Source organism: Tasmannia lanceolata, unplaced genomic scaffold, assembly GCF_043159265.1.
Source record: "Tasmannia lanceolata isolate RefF3 unplaced genomic scaffold, GAP_Taslan_0.1 ptg000038l, whole genome shotgun sequence".
NCBI lineage: Eukaryota > Viridiplantae > Streptophyta > Magnoliopsida > Canellales > Winteraceae > Tasmannia > Tasmannia lanceolata.
Window position 1 is genome coordinate 461,760 of NW_027518715.1, and position 5,741 is coordinate 467,500.

Below are 5,741 nucleotides of genomic sequence, written 5' to 3' on the forward strand. Positions count from 1 at the left end.
GCATTCTTGGGCGCAGATCCCGCATCGTCTCGTCGCGTCTGGGCGCAAACACGTCGCGTCTCGTTGCGTCTTCAGAAGTCGTCGCTAACAGCACCTTTGGTTGCCACTGGTGGTTAGGCTGGTTGGTTGTGCAAACCCTATAGGAGGGTGGCATGCTGGTGGGCGTTTTTGCCCGGATAGGCACTAGAATGTGCAGATTTTGGGCGTTTTTGCCTGGATAGGCTAAGGAATGGGCATGCTTTGGGCGTTTTTGCCCGGATAGGCACCGGAATGCTTGGCCTTGGCTTGTCCTAGCAAGGCATTGCTGGGTTGGGCTCCCTTGGCCTTTTGGGCGCCTTGGACGATGTCTTGCGAAGACCATGGGCACAAGGCCATGGCATATGGTGAGGAAAGGACCACGGTTGCCAAGGTTAGGCACCGGAATGCTTGGCCTTGGCTTGCCAAAGCAGGGCATTGCTGGGTTGGGCTCCCTTGGCCTTCCGGGCGCCTTGGACACTGTCTTGGGAAGACCATGGGCACAAGGCCATGGCATATGGTGGGGAATGGACCACGGTTGCCAAGGCTAGGCATATAGAGAGGAATTGCATTTTTGCCCGGATAGGCACCGGAATGCTTGGCCTTGGCTTGCCATAGCAGGGCATTGCTGGGTTGGGCTCCCTTGGCCTTCCGGGGGCCTTGGACGCTGTCTTGGGAAGACCATGGGCACAAGGCCATGGCATATAGTGAGGAATGGACCACGGTTGGCAAGGCTAGGCATATAGAGAGGAATGGACCACGGTTGCCAAGGTTGCGCAAGTTTTGGGCATTTTTTGCCCGGATATGCCCAAGTATGCCCCGATAGGCCCGTTACGCCCCGGTATGAACGCGTATGCCCGGATAGACTCGGTATGCCTTGGGATACATGCGTATGCCCCGATAGGCTTGGTACGCCCCGATATGCGCACGTGTGCCCCAGTAGGGCTCGGTATGCCCCGGTATGTACGCGTGTGCCCCGATAGGCCCGGTATGCCCCGATATGCACACGTGTGCCCCAATAGGGGTCGGTATGCCCCGGTAGGTACGCGTGTGCCCCGTAATGCACGTTTCGCAGATCTCCCCGCATGTCCCGCCCCTATATGTAATACTTACTTACTTACTTACTTTCTTTCTTGCTTGCTTGCTTGCTTGCAATGGTTGGGAGTGTCCGGCATGCCCCGCTGCAGAGACCAAGGGCGCAATGTCTTGGCACCGCGGATGCCGGGACTCCGGCACTTCCCGTGGCACTGATGGTTGGTTCCAAAGACAAAAGGCCGTGCAAGGCCACCGCACCGCGGATGATTTTGCTCGTGCTGGCGCCGTTGTGTGGCCAAAGAACATGCGCGAATGCTCGTGTCGGAAGGGTTGGTGTCCTGGCCCCGCGGGTGTCACGAATGCTCGGTTGCGAAGACCATGGGACCAGAGCCATGGCACGTCGGATGATGGCTCCAGCTGGCGCCCCGGCACTTTCTGTGGCATTGATGCTCGGTTTCAAAGACAAACGTGCGCAGGGCCAGGGGACCGCGGATGACTGCTCGTGCTGGCCCCGTTGGGCGGCATTGATGGTCGGTTGCAAAGAAAATGCGCGATTGCTCGTGTCGGGGCCTGGCAAGCCAAGGCCAAGCGAGCCATGGCAACGCGGATGATGGCTCGCTAGTGCTGGCGCCGTGCACAGTGGCCTCGCACACTCGCCCTGCACGCTTCCCTTGCACGCAGCCTTGCACACTAGCCTCGCATGCGAGCCTTGCACCCTAGCCATGCAAACTAGCCTTGCACGGTAGCCATGCACACAAGCCGTGCACATTAGCCATGCGCACAAGCCCCGCACACTAGCCTTGCGCACAACCCTTGCACACAAGCCATGCACTCGAGCAATGCACACAAGCCTTGCACTCAAGCAATGCACACAAGCCCTGGACACTAGCCTTGCACACGGGCCTGGCACACAAGCCTTGGGCACTAGCCTTGCGCACTAGCGTTCCACATGAGCCTTGCACACTAGCCTTGGACACTAGCCTTGCACACAGGCCTTGCACACTAGGCATGCTTGGGCGAGCTGATCCCGCATCAAGTCGACGGGTCTAGGCATTCTTGGGCGCAGATCCCGCATCGTCTCGTCGCGTCTGGGCGCAAACACGTCGCGTCTCGTTGCGTCTTCAGAAGTCGTCGCTAACAGCACCTTTGGTTGCCACTGGTGGTTAGGCTGGTTGGTTGCGCAAACCCTATAGGAGGGTGGCATGCTGGTGGGCGTTTTTGCCCGGATAGGCACTAGAATGTGCAGATTTTGGGCGTTTTTGCCTGGATAGGCTAAGGAATGGGCATGCTTTGGGCGTTTTTGCCCGGATAGGCACCGGAATGCTTGGCCTTGGCTTGTCCTAGCAAGGCATTGCTGGGTTGGGCTCCCTTGGCCTTTTGGGCGCCTTGGACGATGTCTTGCGAAGACCATGGGCACAAGGCCATGGCATATGGTGAGGAAAGGACCACGGTTGCCAAGGTTAGGCACCGGAATGCTTGGCCTTGGCTTGCCAAAGCAGGGCATTGCTGGGTTGGGCTCCCTTGGCCTTCCGGGCGCCTTGGACACTGTCTTGGGAAGACCATGGGCACAAGGCCATGGCATATGGTGGGGAATGGACCACGGTTGCCAAGGCTAGGCATATAGAGAGGAATTGCATTTTTGCCCGGATAGGCACCGGAATGCTTGGCCTTGGCTTGCCATAGCAGGGCATTGCTGGGTTGGGCTCCCTTGGCCTTCCGGGGGCCTTGGACGCTGTCTTGGGAAGACCATGGGCACAAGGCCATGGCATATAGTGAGGAATGGACCACGGTTGGCAAGGCTAGGCATATAGAGAGGAATGGACCACGGTTGCCAAGGTTGCGCAAGTTTTGGGCATTTTTTGCCCGGATATGCCCAAGTATGCCCCGATAGGCCCGTTACGCCCCGGTATGAACGCGTATGCCCGGATAGACTCGGTATGCCTTGGGATACATGCGTATGCCCCGATAGGCTTGGTACGCCCCGATATGCGCACGTGTGCCCCAGTAGGGCTCGGTATGCCCCGGTATGTACGCGTGTGCCCCGATAGGCCCGGTATGCCCCGATATGCACACGTGTGCCCCAATAGGGGTCGGTATGCCCCGGTAGGTACGCGTGTGCCCCGTAATGCACGTTTCGCAGATCTCCCCGCATGTCCCGCCCCTATATGTAATACTTACTTACTTACTTACTTTCTTTCTTGCTTGCTTGCTTGCTTGCAATGGTTGGGAGTGCCCGGCATGCCCCGCTGCAGAGACCAAGGGCGCAATGACTTGGCACCGCGGATGCCGGGACTCCGGCACTTCCCGTGGCACTGATGGTTGGTTCCAAAGACAAAAGGCCGTGCAAGGCCACCGCACCGCGGATGATTTTGCTCGTGCTGGCGCCGTTGTGTGGCCAAAGAACATGCGCGAATGCTCGTGTCGGAAGGGTTGGTGTCCTGGCCCCGCGGGTGTCACGAATGCTCGGTTGCGAAGACCATGGGACCAGAGCCATGGCACGTCGGATGATGGCTCCAGCTGGCGCCCCGGCACTTTCTGTGGCATTGATGCTCGGTTTCAAAGACAAACGTGCGCAGGGCCAGGGGACCGCGGATGACTGCTCGTGCTGGCCCCGTTGGGCGGCATTGATGGTCGGTTGCAAAGAAAATGCGCGATTGCTCGTGTCGGGGCCTGGCAAGCCAAGGCCAAGCGAGCCATGGCAACGCGGATGATGGCTCGCTAGTGCTGGCGCCGTGCACAGTGGCCTCGCACACTCGCCCTGCACGCTTCCCTTGCACGCAGCCTTGCACACTAGCCTCGCATGCGAGCCTTGCACCCTAGCCATGCAAACTAGCCTTGCACGGTAGCCATGCACACAAGCCGTGCACATTAGCCATGCGCACAAGCCCCGCACACTAGCCTTGCGCACAACCCTTGCACACAAGCCATGCACTCGAGCAATGCACACAAGCCTTGCACTCAAGCAATGCACACAAGCCCTGGACACTAGCCTTGCACACGGGCCTGGCACACAAGCCTTGGGCACTAGCCTTGCGCACTAGCGTTCCACATGAGCCTTGCACACTAGCCTTGGACACTAGCCTTGCACACAGGCCTTGCACACTAGGCATGCTTGGGCGAGCTGATCCCGCATCAAGTCGACGGGTCTAGGCATTCTTGGGCGCAGATCCCGCATCGTCTCGTCGCGTCTGGGCGCAAACACGTCGCGTCTCGTTGCGTCTTCAGAAGTCGTCGCTAACAGCACCTTTGGTTGCCACTGGTGGTTAGGCTGGTTGGTTGCGCAAACCCTATAGGAGGGTGGCATGCTGGTGGGCGTTTTTGCCCGGATAGGCACTAGAATGTGCAGATTTTGGGCGTTTTTGCCTGGATAGGCTAAGGAATGGGCATGCTTTGGGCGTTTTTGCCCGGATAGGCACCGGAATGCTTGGCCTTGGCTTGTCCTAGCAAGGCATTGCTGGGTTGGGCTCCCTTGGCCTTTTGGGCGCCTTGGACGATGTCTTGCGAAGACCATGGGCACAAGGCCATGGCATATGGTGAGGAAAGGACCACGGTTGCCAAGGTTAGGCACCGGAATGCTTGGCCTTGGCTTGCCAAAGCAGGGCATTGCTGGGTTGGGCTCCCTTGGCCTTCCGGGCGCCTTGGACACTGTCTTGGGAAGACCATGGGCACAAGGCCATGGCATATGGTGGGGAATGGACCACGGTTGCCAAGGCTAGGCATATAGAGAGGAATTGCATTTTTGCCCGGATAGGCACCGGAATGCTTGGCCTTGGCTTGCCATAGCAGGGCATTGCTGGGTTGGGCTCCCTTGGCCTTCCGGGGGCCTTGGACGCTGTCTTGGGAAGACCATGGGACCAGAGCCATGGCACGTCGGATGATGGCTCCAGCTGGCGCCCCGGCACTTTCTGTGGCATTGATGCTCGGTTTCAAAGACAAACGTGCGCAGGGCCAGGGGACCGCGGATGACTGCTCGTGCTGGCCCCGTTGGGCGGCATTGATGGTCGGTTGCAAAGAAAATGCGCGATTGCTCGTGTCGGGGCCTGGCAAGCCAAGGCCAAGCGAGCCATGGCAACGCGGATGATGGCTCCAGCTGGCGCCCCGGCACTTTCTGTGGCATTGATGCTCGGTTTCGAAGACAAACGTGCGCAGGGCCAGGGGACCGCGGAGGACTGCTCGTGCTGGCCCCGTTGGGCGGCATTGATGGTGTGTTGCAGAGAGCATGTGCGATTGCAAGTGTCGGCCGGGTTTGGGTTCCCTTGGGCTTTCGGGTGCCTTGGACGCTGTCTTGCGAAGACCATGGGCACAAGGCCCCGTCCTGGCCCCTTGTTCGATTCGCTCTCGTCTTGCGCTTGCTTCCAAGGTCCTCCATGACCTTCCCCATGGCCTTGCTAGATCCCCCCCATGACGCATGACCTCTGTCCGTTGATTGGTTTTGAGTGCACACCATGCCCGGCTTGGCACCGTGTTGTCGCGTGAGTGGCATTTGGATCGTGCATGCTGGTGGGCTACCTGCCAATGCGCACAAGCCTTGCACACTAGCCTTGCGCACGAGCCTTGCACAAAAGCCTTGGACACAAGCCTTGCGCACAAGCCATGCGCACAAGCCTTGGACGCTAGCCTTGCACACAAGCCATGCATACAAGCCTTGCTCACAAGCCTTGGGCACTGGCCCATCGCAGTAGCCTTGCACA